This window comes from Oreochromis niloticus, linkage group LG2 (assembly GCF_001858045.2).
Source record: "Oreochromis niloticus isolate F11D_XX linkage group LG2, O_niloticus_UMD_NMBU, whole genome shotgun sequence".
Classification (NCBI taxonomy): Eukaryota; Metazoa; Chordata; class Actinopteri; order Cichliformes; family Cichlidae; genus Oreochromis; species Oreochromis niloticus.
Genome location: NC_031966.2, coordinates 34,910,847 through 34,927,916, shown reverse-complemented (window position 1 = coordinate 34,927,916; position 17,070 = coordinate 34,910,847). Strand labels below are relative to the sequence as shown.

Sequence of the window (17,070 nt, the reverse complement as noted above, 5' to 3'; positions counted from 1 at the left end):
GTTGCAGAGTCCTCCCACAGATCTCGGTTCAGGACTCTTATACTGCACTTATACAACAGGCTCAGCTTCCAGACATGGATTAAGCCGAGTCTTAGACTCTAAGCTTTTTGTCCCTGGAAATCAAATTTTCCCTTAAGTCTTGGACTAGGCTTAATCCATGTCCTGGAAACTGACTGTTAGTGTCTCTGTTATTGTTAATTGAATGTGTCATACATTTACAGATGTATAGTTATGTTTTTGTATTTTTAAAGATCATTCATTTTAAATGCACAAATACACTTTGGGTGCCATAATGAAAAGCCAAGATAAAGTTTCATGGAACACTTGTCTTCACATCATCTTAAAATAGCCTATATCTGACATCCTATAGGTCAATAATTTGCTCTGACTTTTACATAAAGACCCACATTAATGATGATGAACCCCTCCCTCTATCGCCATCCCCCAAATAAAAGACTGTAACTGTAACTGTTTTGTTTTAACTTTAATTGATTTTCTGTTTCCACAAGTTGGCAGATGGTAACTGATCTCATGGTAGTCAAAGCAGAACCAGTGGCTGGTTGTCTAGTATGCTGGCCTCCATCAGTTTCCCATAAAAGCTTTGCTGCTGGAAACTCAGCCTGACAAGCTCAAGATATTTTTAATGAGACTTGGACATGCCTTGAAATCGAGATGTGCTCCAGGTTCAAATGTAATCAGAGGCAAGTGGTGTTAAGCCTGTTTCCATAGACAACTGTGGCCACAGGATGGCAGTAATTAAAGGATGATGCAAACAGGCAGGAAGTATTATGTGTTTGAAGAGTGAACACTTTCAAGTTCTAACTAATGCCTATTTTTAGACTTCAAGGTGACAACTGCTATCAAGTCTTCTTTTGTTAGTATTTTTGAGTGGTGGGTTGTCTGCACTTGGGTTAGTTTATTTAGTGTGTAACATGTCACATCGGTCACATATGGATGGCAGCCAGTGACACTGGATGAATGAAGAGTGTCCATCCATCCATTTTCTGCCACTTATCCAATTCAGGGTCAAATATGCTGCAGCTTGAACTTAGCCCAGATGACATGGAGCGAGGGGCGAGGGGCGCCCCGGAAAGGTCACCAGTCTGTCGCAGGGTCACCATTCACATTCACACATATGGCCAGTTTAGAATCACCAATTAGCCTAACCCAACTAACTGCATGTTTTTGGATAGTGGGAGGAAGCTGGAGTAGCTGGTGAGAACCCACGCGGACATGGGAAGAACATGAAAACGCCACGCAGAAAGGCCCAGGCTAGATGGTGGATATGAACCACTATTAAGTTACAAATTTTACAAATCCTTAAAAAGTATTTGGTAAATCTTTGTGTCTAATCTACTTTTGTAAATGTATTAAAATTATTGTTTTCCAGAGAAAGCTAATCAGAAATTAAGTATAATTCCTTTAGTGCAACTTTTAGCCATCTTTTTAGGCATGTTTAGATGAAATAATGAAAGATATGGTAACATCTCTGTGACAGTTTTGACAGTTTGCTCAGTACCTTGAAATATAAATCACACTACTGTAGTATGTGCACCTAGAAGTCACTATTCACCATTTCAATCCTCTGGTTTAACAAACACTAACACTAAATAACAGGAAACGCTGAGAAAAAGAATTCAGTTACACCTTGTGCACCTAAATTCATTCCATTTTCCTTTCTTTTTCCTTTACTCCATGCTGACTATAGAGTAAGAGATTAGTGACATTTTGGAATAATGGATCAATAGAGGCACTTTGGTCTTGTCACCAGGAACAGACTATTTCTGCAATATGTGTTTCTCTCTGTTGCTCTCTCTCATTTTCTCTTTTAATCTGTTTCTCTCTACATCACAATCTGCCCTTCCTCTTAGATCAGGTGTGAATACCAGCAAATGGACTTTAAGAAGAGGCACACAAATAGCAAGCCTATTGTGAAACTTTGTCCATCATCCTACTAAAGCAGCAACAGGCTAGAAAGGCTAATGCTTTAAGCTGCACTGCATATTACTTTGCATTTAATAGGATGGATTCAGGAAAGTCAGTGGACAGCGTAGCGCACTCATACCGTGGATTAATAATACAAACACCATGGATACATTAGGTTATGACACCACTCCAGTGTGTCTGTCACTCCCAACTCATCTCCATTAACAGTTTGTTTTTGCTTCGGCCAGTATCACCTCTCTAAACCGTCATAGGCTTAGCAGGTCTCTATAACGTAGGTGGCATCTCTAGGTAGCCAACACTGCCAAGACCGATGTGCCAAGACATCAATACCAAATACCATCATCATCATCATCATCATCAGATGCAGCATGGCTGTGATGAGAACACTTATTCATTTAGGGTTAGGTGGTTAGGATCAATATGAATAATGAGAAAAAGGAAAAACAAACTAGAAAAATAAGAAAATAGAAAGTCTTCACTTTTTTTATTGAGTTTTTTTTTCTAAAAATTTAATTTAATTTTGCATTTTGATATGTAAAAGAAAAAAGTAAATTAAGACCTGAAGGAAATCCAACTACTATTTCAGTAAAGAGAGTTTGAAAGGAAAAAACTAAAAATGATTTGTTTAGATAGAGAATTTGATGAATGTATAAGGTGTCCCATCATGGCAGGACAGAAACCTGTGGTTATGGGATTTAGGACAGGACCCCTGTCTAAATGCTGGTGAGGATGAAGACTGAGGCTTCGTTCGAGCTCTCAGTGACTCTGAGTGAGGCGGACATGAGGAGGAGGTGGAGTGCACAGACAGGAGTCTGAAAGGGAGAATAAATCTCCGTCGAACCACACAGAGTGAAGGCTGATTGGCTCAAAGAAGGTGGCAAAGAAGATGACTGAACCAGAGTAATGATGTCACTACTGAGACTGACAGTGTGGGAAACTGGTAGCGAACACAAAGGAAAGCAGGCAGATGAGTGATTCAGACCTTCCTTATTAAACTTGCATAAGCTTTATTACTCCTATTAATAATAATATAAATCACAATAATAATTGTTAGTTTGTACATCTGAAAAATATTTGTGTTTATGTGTAAAAGAAAAACAGCATTGCTGTAACAAACCACAGTAATGGCCCATTATGTGAGTGACGATACACTGAGTGGTAAAACTGCAGGGAGAACTACCTGCACACACACACCTGACAACTTCAGGAAGTCAGAGTCAAAAGTTTGTCCTCCTACCAACTATTACATTTCAATCTGGTGCTAAATGCACAAAACAGTAGCTGTGCTTGGTGCTAGCTGTTTAATAAGTCAAAATGTCAACTTGACAATCCACTGAAAGGAGATCACAAAGAACTTGCGTAATTACTGTATTTACCAAAAGAAGAGCTCACAGGCCTTTTCTAAAGCGTCCCAGTGTACACCAATAATTTTAATTTTACTTTACACGTTTTTGCTTCAGCTGTCATTTACTAATTTGGGTCTTATTATGTGGTAGTTATATTATTTATTTTCTAACAACTGGAAAAGATAGATTTGAGTAAGTGTTAGTGAGCTAGTCAGTGAAAAAAACTGATTGATGATCCACAACTGCTATTGAACACACACAGAAACACACACACAGTGTTAAACCTTGAAATGTTGAGCTATACAACGCATGGCCATTGCAGTACTCCTTCTGCTCTTCTCCTTGTCATAACAACCAGCCGAAGATGCCCTTGTGAAAAAGGTTAAAATCAATATAGCTACCAAGGACGCCCAAGCTAATGCATCTCTTCTATACTCCCACTAATTCTGCAATAATGCATACCCCTCTCACTCTCCTTCTCTCTCTCCCTTTCTGTGATTGGATCAGAGAAAGCCCACCATCCATCTCTGTCACCCACTGACTGCCATGTTAATAGCCTAAACACACCATGGCAACCGTGCACAAACACAAGCACACAAGCAAATACACAACAAAATGCTATCTGGTCGAGTTTTTCCATTTCATATACTATCTCTGTTATTCACACAGATATAGGGAACACACACACACTGATTTAAGGGTCAGACTGGGGAGTTTTGTGTCCTGCTGTCTTGCCATCCTGAGAGACAGATCAGTATCTTAACAACTTTAAATTACTCCTGGCTCTCAAAGGCCACAATAGTCTGTGTGTGTGAGAGTGTGTGTGTGTGTGTGAGTGTGTGTGTGTGTGCGCGCACACATGTATACTACTGATAAAAGAGAAAGGATGAAAGGTGGAGGCAAGGAGCCACTTGGCATGTATTTACACTTTTAAAACTGTATAGTATTAGTTTATGGATGTTTTTAATCTACCAAATGTTTATTCAGAGACTTACAGCTTTAACTTAGACCAGGTGTGCTTGTAACACATTTTGCTGCAGTGCCATAAAATATGCCATTTAAAAATATACTCAATATAAATACTCATTGTCTCAAGTTTCAGGAAGAGAGGCAGAGTGTTAAAAGAACAACTAAGACAGTATAGTAATACCATCCAATGTGCCAGCGGGTGCATAAAGCGTAGATTCTATAAACTGTGGATGTAACCACCATGATATTAGATATTTCTAACACGTGAGCTTTTTTGTAGACACCATAAATACATTTTATGATCTGATTGAGAAACAAACGGTATTGCAAGTAACCATAACCTAAAGCACACCCTTTATTTTCTACAAGGTTCCACGAGTTATAAAATCTATGTTTGAATAAATATTTAGGTGCTAAATAAAGTGAGCCGCGTTTCCCATTTTCTCCAAGGCTTGTATAAAATCACATTTCTTTTTGCTTTCAGAGGACTCACCCATTGCTGGCCATTAAATCTGACTTTACATTTTTTGTGATAAACAGTTCGAGTTTTAGAATAGATGTTATTAGCTGCAGTCCAAGAATAGTCAGACAGAAAGATAAATTCCATAAAAAGGTGCAGTTAGCTCATACCGCGGTCCGACTTTTTGCTCTGTACCAGCAATGATGTAATCTCCCATCTGCTCATCACCTGACAGGACCTATTCTTCTCCAGCAGGTGTACTGACAGCAGCTGGCAGCGGTCGTGCTGACAAGCTTATTTGGTTAGGCGGTTAGTGAAGGGTTTATTTTTAAGTATTGATTTTTTTTTTTGTGGAAAGTTGCAATGAAATGAAAAGTAAAAAAGTTTCTGTTTGATTAGTGGTAGATACTTGTTTACACACCACCTCCAACACTCAGCGTTTATACTTGGAGTTTATACTCAGAGGTCAGAGGGCACTGTGCTGTCAAACTGCTGTAGGTACGACAATGAAGGATGTGGGTCTCTCTGTGTCGCTGCTGCTTTGAGGAAGGTTACATATGTGCTACATGGCATCAGATGGAAACTTATCAGTTCACATCATCCAAAGATGTATTCCATAGAAAAAAATACAAGAAAATCAAATAAAGAAGAAAAAACATTTTCTCTTTCAAAAGGTTTAACTTTAGTTTGGTGCGACAAAGGTCCTGAGTTTGACTCTAATATGTGGACTTTGTATGGAGTTTGTCTCCATGTTTGCATGGTTTCTCCCCGGGTACTCTGGCTTACTCCCACAGTCCAAAGAAATGTAGATAGCGGGGTTACCCATAGGTGTGAATGTGAGTGCGAATGGTTGTCTGTCTCCTAGTGTTAGTCCTGCAGCAGGTTGGCGATCTGTCCAGGTTGTGCCCTGCCTCTCATACTATAGTAGTTGGGATAGGCTCCACCCCCACCCACCCCAAATTTTGTGAAGGACTTGATGGGTCAGTGTAGGTCATTTATCACAGATGTTAGTGAGACTGAGGTGAGTTATAGATGATATATTAAAGTTTTCTGTCTGTAAGCTCAGCTGATGATAGCTACTGTTAGCCTCTGTTAGTTGCTGTTAGCCTCCATTAGTGAAATTGTCTTTATGATGTTTCATATCTTGAATATGAAGGTGCGGGCATGAATTGAAATGTCCCTCCATGGAAAGCAGATGGTTAAGACTTGTCTTCTACTGCGACTCTCTATCCACATAAATAAAACACTATTAGTCAGAAGGGAGCTGTCCTTCCCAGCCACAGTTTGTTGGAAGATGTAATTACACACTATTCTATGTATCCCTATGAGCACAGTATGCTTTTTTGTTATTAAATAACCTACAGCATACAGGGTGCCCTTGGCTGTACACTGAGCCATACATGGTGGTATACAGAATATTTCAGTCGCCATGCACACCATCGAGCAAACGTATAAAGAACACTCAAACTGGAACAGATCAAGTTAACATTTGGTTCATTGAACTGAACAATTGGTGCTGGATGTAGGAAGATGAGAAGGTGTAAAGACTCCAACTCCAGCTCTGCCAAAAACTAGAATCCTAGCCAAATGACTTGGTCAAGGACTCTCACAAATGCTGAGGCTTGTTTGGCATTCCCAGTCAGCTGGTGGGTAATTAGCCATTAATCAGAGATACGGGAAGGACAAACTGGCAACAGGAAGCCTGTAAGGCTTTGAGCTGTTTTCTTGTCATGCAAAAGAACCAACAGCATATCAATCAGGTAATTATCATTATGCTTCAACCCATCAGTTCATCCTCAGCTTTGACCAAAGTCTCCAAGACTGTTAATTTTATACTGAACCAATTCAAAGGCATTAAATTGATTTGGCAGCAAATCTATTAAAAGTGGAACTTTCCAAAGTCTATTCAAGCAGTGTACTAGTAGCTCATGGGAATCCATTAAACATAGTGACTCTTGGATTAAACTCTGTCAAACCTGAGAGATACATGGCTAAGATTTAAAGTCTTCAAGAGTAATGTCATGCTATGCAGAACTGTGCTCATGAAGAGTCTAAACCCTGAGATACTGAAAGTGTTTCAGTGGTCTGTGAGGTCCTTCCCCATGGATGCCATCACTCTGCAGAGTGATGGCATCTCAGTAACTGGTGTAACTGGCTTGTTTAGCTGTTAAACTTGAAGAAAGGTGTCAGTTGAAATACAGGCCTTGAACCGTTTTTGTCTTCTTGTACCCTTTGGTGATGTGCTTTTAAATATGTATCCGCTCCAATCAGCCTGCTTTTAATGGGCTGTATACATGCGGAAATAATAATTGAGCTTTTACTCCCTGATGCTCCCAATAAAGAAGAAACAGCTACATTCAGTTGTCATAGAGGCATCTGTCTCAGCACCTGGTGGGAGAGAACGAACACACGACATAATGTATTTATAATAACTAGCAAATATTACAGCATTAACCTCCCATTTTTTCATGTTATCACAAACTGTTTTAATTCCTGAATTCATATTTAGAAATACATTAATTTTTTCACATTTAACCAGTAATAGATATAATGATCTTGGGAATATCCATTATATGTCAAAAAGAAATATTAGACATGTTAGTACACGTAAATAATCCATTACAGTTTACAGGTCATCTCTTCCCCTCCCTACATGCATATTTCTGCTATTCATTCACCAAAAAAAGCAATAAATCACAAAGATGAAGATTTTTCTTTTCAAATATCTGTAACTGTGGGACTGAAACTGGTCCCCGGGTCTCTCGTTTCTTTCTCTCCCTCACATGTTGATGTCATGATAGCCGTGCATACATTTATGCGTTTAGCGTATATTCAAAATAGCGAACAGAACTAAGGAAACCATCATCTCATTACATGCAATTCAAGCAACTAGTGACTCATTCCATGAAAAATCAGTCAGTGCCTTCCACCTGAGCCCTCCAAATCAGATCATTTGTTTTCTGCAATATTTTTTTAACATATAATTAATGAAGGCAGGAAAATATTTAGCTTCATTCTACAGAGCTTCCCTGGTTTACATGTTCTTGGAGTACAACCTTCACACTTTTCACTCCTTCATAGCATGTTGCAGGAGAAAGCAACGTGGAATTTTGCAGGCAGAAAAACATATTTGATCTCTCTTACAAGCTGCAATCAAAACAGTGTATCATTATTTTTTTTCTGCCAGGTTAAGTTGAATTTACAGAATGATGCTAGGTGTTTTGTTTTTTTACTCTTCTAAATCATTTACAGTAAACTTTTAAGTAGACCGAAGCAATTGACATTTACAGTGTGCCCTTTAAAAGTAATTGAATTGATGGCACCATACGTTACGCCCCGTGCGTGCAAATACAGTTTAACCTTAGTGACCAACAGAGGCGATTATCAGAATACACTGATGTTACTGTTTATTGTTGGCATTTTTTGGGATTGTTTGTGTCCCATATGTCTTGAATATTTCCGCTTTGTAGCAGAGAATGCAAATTGCTTTTCACTGTTGGTAATTAAAATGGAACCTTCACACCTCATGTGACAGGAGTGACACATGCAAATTGTGTAACACATTCACACATGCCCACACGCCATACCAACAAGGCTCGATTGTATATGGAGCAGAATTTATTGCCGCCTCACAAAAGTACCAACAAAAAGTCACCCACGTACTGACACGCATAGGTACACCAATTCACACACAAGCATGCAAGAACCTATTTGTCATTATGGCAGCTTATATTTCATGCAGCCACACACAGGGATGTCAAACTAAATTTAGTATAGATACTACAGAATTTTCTTTCAGGCTCAAACAAACACAAACACAGACACAAACAAACACACACTCAGCAGCTCAGATATTAGAGAGTATTTACTGCAGCGCAACATGCCGGTGTAATTCAAGTGGAATGTCCATTAGAGCAGAGAACGGATCTTTTCACAGTATAAGTCATAGTAATGAACTCCAGCAGAACTCCCTGCTGTGTCATACATCAACACGCTGAGCAGCATTTCGACTCTCAGAGACAAAGTAGTGTTGTAAAACCAGCGCGTCTTGGTAAAGGAATGTTTTAGCAAATTTTAGTGCTATCTAAAATCTAATTAAATGTGCTGAGAACATCTTTGGGTGTTATATTTCACAGCAACAAGTTTTGCCACCAAGATCTCAGGACTCAGTAACACTGCAATTTGCATTTTGCAATGAGAATTATAGAACATAAGGCTTTTACTTTCAGTGTCGTATGGTTTACATCATTAAATTGTGTAACAATGTAACTATACAGCACGTTTTATCATTTTTTTACAGTGTAATTTATAATCAAGTACTTCGAGCAAGTGCATTTGTTATTTTACTGTTAACAGATGTTTCAACTAATTTAGAAAGCAAGACAGTGACAGTCGGACCTTATACTGCCCTGATCCTACTCCTTACGCTGTACCTATAGATATATTTAAATATTTAGTTTATTTATATAACCTCCCTCACCTCTTGAACTTAGTTTATCTTTATTTATCTCATTCTCTTATCTGAAGAATGTTGAATGTAAAAACCTACAAGCTGCAAACAGAGAGATGCCAAACTGTGTTTCATTGTTCTGGTAACAGTGACAATAAAGATCTGTCTGTTTAGACAGTACAGTCATTATACTCACGTTCAGCTGCTGACATTGTCCTGTCCCAGTTGTTTTTTGTAGATTAGGCAGCAGGCCAGTGTAAACATGTATGTACAGTGTTTAACCAAGTTATTAGCCCACCACTCAGTGTAAGATTTATGCAATTTAGCTGCCCTGTACTAAGAGTGTTGGTTGTTAGAGCCAGTGGTTCTAGGTTTTTGACCCACTGATTCATTTATAGACTTTCAAGTTTAAAAAAAAAATTCTCTCTGACTCTGAATCCCAGGCTGTGTATGGGACGAGCCCAGAGACTGGTGGTTGCTTCACCTGAGGCTTCCCTCGGATTTGCTTTCTACTCCTGCTAATCCTGAGTTCTCCAAGTATACTGAGCCAGCGAACGATGAGCAACCTTAGCAGTAGGAATCTACTAGAGGTAGCATCTGCTATTTGATTCGCTTGATGAGATGATGGTAGAAGGAAGAAACGTTTAGATAGAGTAGAATCAGAAGAACCGGATCTGAGCACTGTATGTAATTCTGAGGCTGAAACATGTAAAGGAAAACCTGTGGGCAGCTACAAAATAGCTGTCTGAGAAATGCAGAATCAAAAGAAGGGAAAAGAGAATTGAACATAACATCGACTAGCCTTTTTTCTGAGGGAAATGTTGGCTTTGAGAGAACAGAGGAGCAAAGAGGGAGATTTTGTAGTGAAAATTGTCTCTTTTGCTAATCCCATTTCATGCCAGCTCAGTCCTACTCTCTGGAATATTCTGAAATTTACACAAAGCGCCTGAGGAGGGAGTGAAAGATGGGACAGAAGGGTACAGAGGTAAAAAGAGGAAAAAAATGAGTGTGAGAAACAGGAGTGAGTGGAAATACTTTGAGAATGACAGAGCCGGAGGAACAGGAATGGAAAATGGCCGCAATTGAAATTCTGCTGCTGCAGTCCATCAAAGCGTGGACTGGACATGGTCCACTTGCTCTTAACCCCTATAGCTCCAAAGGGAGCAAGACAATAGGTTTAAGCCTCTGTTATATTTAACATCACTTCCTGCCTTGGACTTCTACACAAGTCTTACATGCTTAATGGAGCTATGCGCTGGACCACTACTAACAAGCACTACCCCATCGTGTGTTTGTCCTTTATGAGATGTTAGGGTAGGGGAACGATAACAGGAGCTCAAACTGTCTCATATACCCTGATAATGTGTGCTCAGGCACCGGTGATAGAAAGTTCGTTTGCTGTAGTTCAGCTGGCCTGACCTAATCTATGATGTGTCAACTGTAACAACAGCGCTGCACTTTAGCTCTGGGAGATTGTGACAAAGTAGCTAGGATTGAATTCATTTACCATTTGTTACTTACATATATTGTTAATTTTTCTGGTGTTATCTAATAATGAATCATAATGCTTTAATGTAGACGCTGCAGATGTAACCTTGGCTCTACATACTGTCCTGGGTCTGTGTGTTAGCACTGGTTACGTTCATTACATCTGTGCTAATGTTCTTAAAGCCAAAGGTCACTTACTCATTATATTTGAATCTTTCATTTGTTAATATAGTTTGGCTACACTTACCATTGTGTGTTCCTTTGTGCAGGTCCTATCTGTGAAGCAGGTATGTGGGAGGGGCCGGCCCGACACTTCCTGTTTATATAGGGTATGATGTCACTGATCGAGTCAATTGGGTGAAACCAAATGAAGGGGTGTTTCTTTTGTGTAAAATTGTTTATTTCCTTTAAAATAACCTCATGAGTCGGACTGTGTGAAGAGACTGACTTTTCAAACCTGTCGTTGGGCGAATGAGTTTGTTAAGTGGAAGAAGGATTTTATTCCTGTTTCTTTGTCTGGACTGTGTTATTTGGTCTAACCTGTTTTCTCAGTGGTAGGGGTTAATGAGGTTCAGCTGTGGGTGGAATTCTGTATAAAGCAGGTGAGATGTTGACTGCAGGGTTTTTTTTTTTTTGTTTGAGTGAAAGAATTGTTGAATGTTGACACCAGAAAATAAAGGACACGTAAAAGAAACTTGAGCAGTCTGCTGAGGCTGTCTTCCTATCACTTTCCATGCTGCTTACATTATGCTACCTCACAGAGATCTAAGCTGTCAGCACTGATGACCCTAACCCTGTGCATATGAATATGACATTTTTCTGGTTTATTAATAAGAAAAGAGGGAAAGAATGGACATATTTACATGACATGTATCAAAAGCTGTTTACACTTCAATATTTGTCAAAGTTAAAGGAAAGAAAAGTTTGACTCTTGGTTCGAAAAAGGAAACTGACAATATTTTGTTGACTGATTCATCCTCCCCAGACAAACTTGTAGCTTTGTTTTGGATGGCCTCTGATTTCCTTAAATTCAACAAGAAAAAAAACCAAAGTGATTATTTTTGGACCAAGTTGCAGTTCTGGCACCTCAGATCTTGATCTGCACAGTTTAGTACCTTTTGTCAAATTGCATGCTAAAAATTTGGGGGTTATATTTGATAATAAGTTCTCCTTTGAGAAGCAGATTAGCTCAGTTGTGCAGTGGTCTTTCTATAAACTGAGGCTTTTATCCAAGGTGAGATTATTCTTATCTTTTAAAAACCTAGAACGGGCAATTCACGCTTTCCTTCTACTTCAGTTGGACTACTGTAATTTTTTATATGCAGGCTTTAGCCAGACTGGTTTAGTACGGCTCCAGTTGGTCCAGAATGCTGCAGCTCGTCTCTTGACTCGAATGAAGACACATGAACATATCTCCCCGGTGCTTGCCTCACTCCACTGGCTCCCAGTTTGTTTTAGAATTAAGTATAAAATTTTACTGGTGACTTACAAAGCGCTGGATGGACAGGCTCCTGAGTATCCGTGTGACTTTCTGCAGCCTCATAGGCCTCCTACAACTCTTAGATCAGGTGATCTTTTGCTCTTGGCTACACCAAAGTTGAGGTTGGTTCATAGAGGTGATCGGGCGTTTGCGGTGGCGGCGCCTAAATTGTGGAATGATTTACCTCTCCACATTAGAAAGGCCCTGACCATCAGTCTTTTTAAATCCAATCTCAAACACATTTTTACTCACTGGCTTTCAACACAGCATGACAGTTATTTACCGATTTACTTATTTATCTGTTATTTGGCATTTGCTATTTGATTTTGTTACTTCATTTTATTGTATAATTCCTATCTTTGCACAGCACTTTGGCCAACACTATTGCTGTAATTAAATGTGCTATATAAATAAATAAATGATAAACGATATTGCCGGGTGACTTCCTGTTTTTCTTCTTTCTGCATTCCTACAGCCACGGTGTGACACATTAAAACTTGGGTGGAAAGATATCAGATCCTTAATTTAATAGTACACTTATGTAATTAAAATAATAATATTTTTTAGGTACAAAAAAATAATGTTCAGCGAATGCGTTTGTGCTCTAAAAGAGAAAAAAGACTTCACAGCTGAAGTTATTTCAGTTCTGTGTTTTGTTTCTTTCTGTTCACTGAATATCATCTCCCCCTTTCAACGTCTTCTGAACTTCAGACGGCTCCTTCTTTCATGCTTTCATTTTACATCAACATAATGACATTTTCTTTGTTGTTGCTGTGACTGAAAAAAGGAAATTATTTTCTCTTTTTTGATATTTTGTTTTCTGTTAAGAATCCGAGTTGTTTGCTGACCTTGTGCCAGTGTCTGAGCGTCTGTGTCCATTATCACATCTGTAAATTCATGGAAAGTCAAAAGGAAAAAGTAATACAATAAAAACATAACAAAGGTAGAAAAATAAAACATTACAAAAGCTGTGTTATAAGCAAAAGCGGGTTTAAGAATTGACTCATTTGCAGAAAGTAGGGAAATGGCAAGTCACATGTTGCTTTATTTGCACACATTACATATGACAAGAACATGGTACCTATCAAAACGCTTTCTGGAGTAATTATATATCATTATGTACCCACCTGTCGTACATGTACACCTTAAATAAACCTGCACGAATCTTCAGGTGTTTCACACAGTGACTGGTTTAAAACCAGTCTACAGCACTGGGTGCACATGTACAAACAGATTCAGTCAAACACATGTTTACACACTTCCAGTAAGACACAGCTGTGAACCATCGGAGTGTGCCAGCCCACAAATATGATGAATTATAAACTTATAATTATAACACATTAACTTTGATGGTTTCCATTTTGAGGGGCAGCATAGACACAGTGTATAATTTAATCAATTGTTTCCAGGTCAACTTCCCTGTTTCCATGTCAGTGTAATTACTGGACTCTGCGCCGTCACGTCCTAATAAGAAGTGGCATGAAAATAGGAGGCAAATTGCCCACATTTGTTAGGAGCCGGCATGTTTGGGGTTCTCTTATTGTTCGGTGTCAGATTATCGTCTCAGCATCAAGTGTTCATGAGTCAACTCTTACTCCGCGTTCTGTTTCAGTGATCAAAGTGTTGATGGAAGATCTTCTCGTCTGTTTCCTGCCAGCTCGCCTAACGACTCATCAGGCAGTCCTCAGCCAAAGACTCCCACCATCCATGCCAGTTACTGCGTCAGCTTACCGTCCTCGGCTCGGTTCGCTACACCTGGATGGGGTCACTCTCTTTGCCTGGCCCTGCCTCAGCCACCTCCTTCCCATCCTCGCCCCAGTCTTTTTGCAAATGTGTGATAAGTAAGCTCCGTATCCCTACCCATGCCTTCTGTGGCCATACACTGTTCAGTAACTGTCCATTACTATAGTTTACTCGAGTGTCCACGTCAGCTCGCCGTAGGAAAAATAAACCTTTTCACTACACTGTGTGTCTGAGTGATCTGCTGCCCGGGTCCATTTTACGTTACAGTTGACAGCATTACCCCACAAGTCCAGCTGCTTTACTTCAGGCCAGACAGGAAAGCTTCTGCTGAGTAACTGAACTTGCTAAACAGCAAGATTTAACTCCCCTTCACTGCGGGACATTTCCATTATGCTTTTGCAGGTCTGATCCAGTGAATTAGAAGTGAGCTAGCTTCAAATACATTACCTGAACGACAGAAACACTGAAAAAGAAAAGTTTTCTTTAGCGCTCCATTGGTATTATAAAATCATGTGACCCTGTAAAGATAAAACCCATCATACTGTATCAGGAAATCTGGAGAATGTGTGATAAAGAAAAAAAATACAGCCAGTTATACATGAGCATAGGATGTAATTTAGAACCCACAGATATCAATTTAAAACAACAGCTGTGTCACACATCTGGCTGATGATGGATGTCTAGGGAACTAATGTGAGCTGCTGAAATGGAGGCAGATGTGTTTGATAAACTTCTACTGTTCTTATTTTACAATAATAAATTATTTTATTAAAATACAATAACTTGTAAAATTATGATTACCTTCTCATTTTGTCCACAGTTCAGCGTATGGACACAAAGTGGAAGCTGCTGCAATCCTTTGTCTCTTTCCAGAACACGTTTCCAGGTCGTGGAGCTTTCGATGAAAACATAACTACAGTCGTTCATTTCAACATGATTCATTGTAACAGACAAAAAGTTCATATAATAGTAATATTTAGTAGGATTAAGGATGAGAATAAGATAATAATTCAGCCGTTTAAACTCCATTATCAGTATCAGTCATCAGTTCTCAGTGGGTTCTCATTGAATCCACGTTCAGTCACCACCATCACATGAGCAGCATGTCAAAGATTTTGCAAATTTATTGCTGTGCAGTCAAATATTTGTGCATGTTGGAGTTATTATCCCTCTTTGTTGAGATCGAAGTTGGGTCATTACTCAAAAAAACATATGAAATTGCTCATATTACACTTTTCTTAAAAGTAATGCAGTATGTTGCTTAATTACTCCCAGGAGAAAGTAATTTGTGACATTACTCTTTAAATTATTTTTGCATTTCTCCTGAAAACTGAAACACGTTGTTTCGTCATTATTAACTTCCACACACACCAACCCAAATCCTAATGAGGACACAGGTATGAGCTTTCTCTTACTATTTAGGTAGGAACACAGAGCACAAATGAAACCAGTGCAAAGACTTTAATGTGGTCTCCATGGTGATTCTACTGTAGAAACATGAACAGGTAGTCAAGTTGCTGACTGATCATCAGTTTGTGACCTGTTGAAGTTCAGGGCCTGGCTGTGGAGCAGAGAGCCGAGGTTAAGGTAGCAGGATAATGCAGCTGTTTGTCTGTATCCACAATGTGAACTGTGCCTGCCACAGCTGACTGTGCATCAACCGAAATTAGCTGATTATTGTATAAGTGGAACCGATGAGCAGGATCAGTAGGCAAGCAGACCAACAAGTCCAAAGAACTGAACTACTCAGAACTGGTTCTTGATTCCATCCTTATATAGGGATATGTATGAAGTGGATTTTGAAACAACCTCCCAGTTACCGTGTTTTTTCCATGTACACACCCAACTGCGAAACAGGAACACTGTGTGAGATATAAAATAAACCAAAGGAACAAAATGCGATGATCTGTAAATATTATAAAACACTTCTTTTATTCACAATAGAACATCGAAAAAATCAAGTTTTTAAACCTCTAGGCTGAATGGCTTAAATCACTGTTTTTGTTTATTTTTGATTTTACCTTTTTATTTCAACTTTAAAAGCGTTTGCCTTGTTTGTTGCCTTGTTTGGTGTCATCCTTGTCAGCACAACGTCACATGTGTGGGTGTAAAGAGCTTGGCAAGAAAAACGTCTGGACTTCTTTAGGTTTCTTGAACACATTTCACCTCTCATCCAAGAAGCTTCAGTTCTAAGAGCAAGAGGCCCATGGACCTCGCTACATAAGGGATGACAACATTGTTCCTTTTGTCCTTCGGGTCCTCCCTAGCTGGTGTCTGGTCTTCTTTTCTGTGCATCTTTGCTGACTTGATGAAAGCTCAATTAGGATAACCACATGTTTTAGGAGCTTCCTTTACGTGTGTGTGTGTTCCCTCATTTTCCCTTTTTAATATAGGTGTGATCACCAAATTTAGTGATACTTCAATAAAAAGCAAAGACCTGATTTAAATTTAGCCAATGTTCCCTTCAGGATCATCTCCTTGTGCACAACTGGACCTGCTATGATTCGACCACCCACTCTGTAGAAAATCCTGTTCTGGCTAATTAGCAACATGTATCCTTAACATGACTGAGCAGATAAACAAACGCTCTTCATGTTTTTAAGTTTAATTCTATTTACTGTTATTTCCCATGTGAACCCATGTGAAGAAAAGTTCTTAGGTTCACTCTTATCTTTGTCATAATTGTTCTTCTCCAACTCCAATGTGTATCACACACACACAGACACACACCAGCAGGATTGCATCCATAAACCCACGTGTCCCTCTTGTAATTCCAGTATCGCCTCTTGCCTCGTTGCAGTATCTCAGCCACTCTTATCTCTGCATCCACATGTTCTCTCTCTCTCTCTCTCTCTCTCTCTCTCTCTCTCTCTCTCTCTCTCTCTCTCACACGCACACACACGCACACGCGCTCACACACACACACACACACACACACACACAGACACACACACACACACACACACACACACACTTCACTGCCAGCCCCTCTGTTCTGTTGTTCTGGGCCTGGCTACCAAAGGTTAGGGAATACTTGTACTGATTCATTTGTAAGTAAAAGTGTCTCCACAGTGACTGTTGTTATTGAAATGAAGAGTAACTAGAAAAATTTGCATTTCCTGCGAAAATGCAGTGTGGATGCTTTAAAGCTGAAGCTTTCTGCTGAAACTAGCTGAAAAAGCTGAGA

The 17,070-nt window shown here is 39.3% G+C and overlaps 1 long non-coding RNA gene across 1 annotated transcript; it reads right to left on the bottom strand.

Moving 5' to 3' along the window:
- Positions 1–6,261: 6,261 nt before the first annotated feature.
- LOC109203211 (uncharacterized) lies at positions 6,262–10,941 on the bottom strand. The gene is made up of 2 exons (XR_002063136.2): positions 10,908–10,941; positions 6,262–7,110 (listed from the first exon to the last, which is right to left on the bottom strand). It is a non-coding gene; the product is annotated as an uncharacterized LOC109203211 (long non-coding RNA).
- Between the last annotated feature and the right edge of the window lie 6,129 nt (positions 10,942–17,070).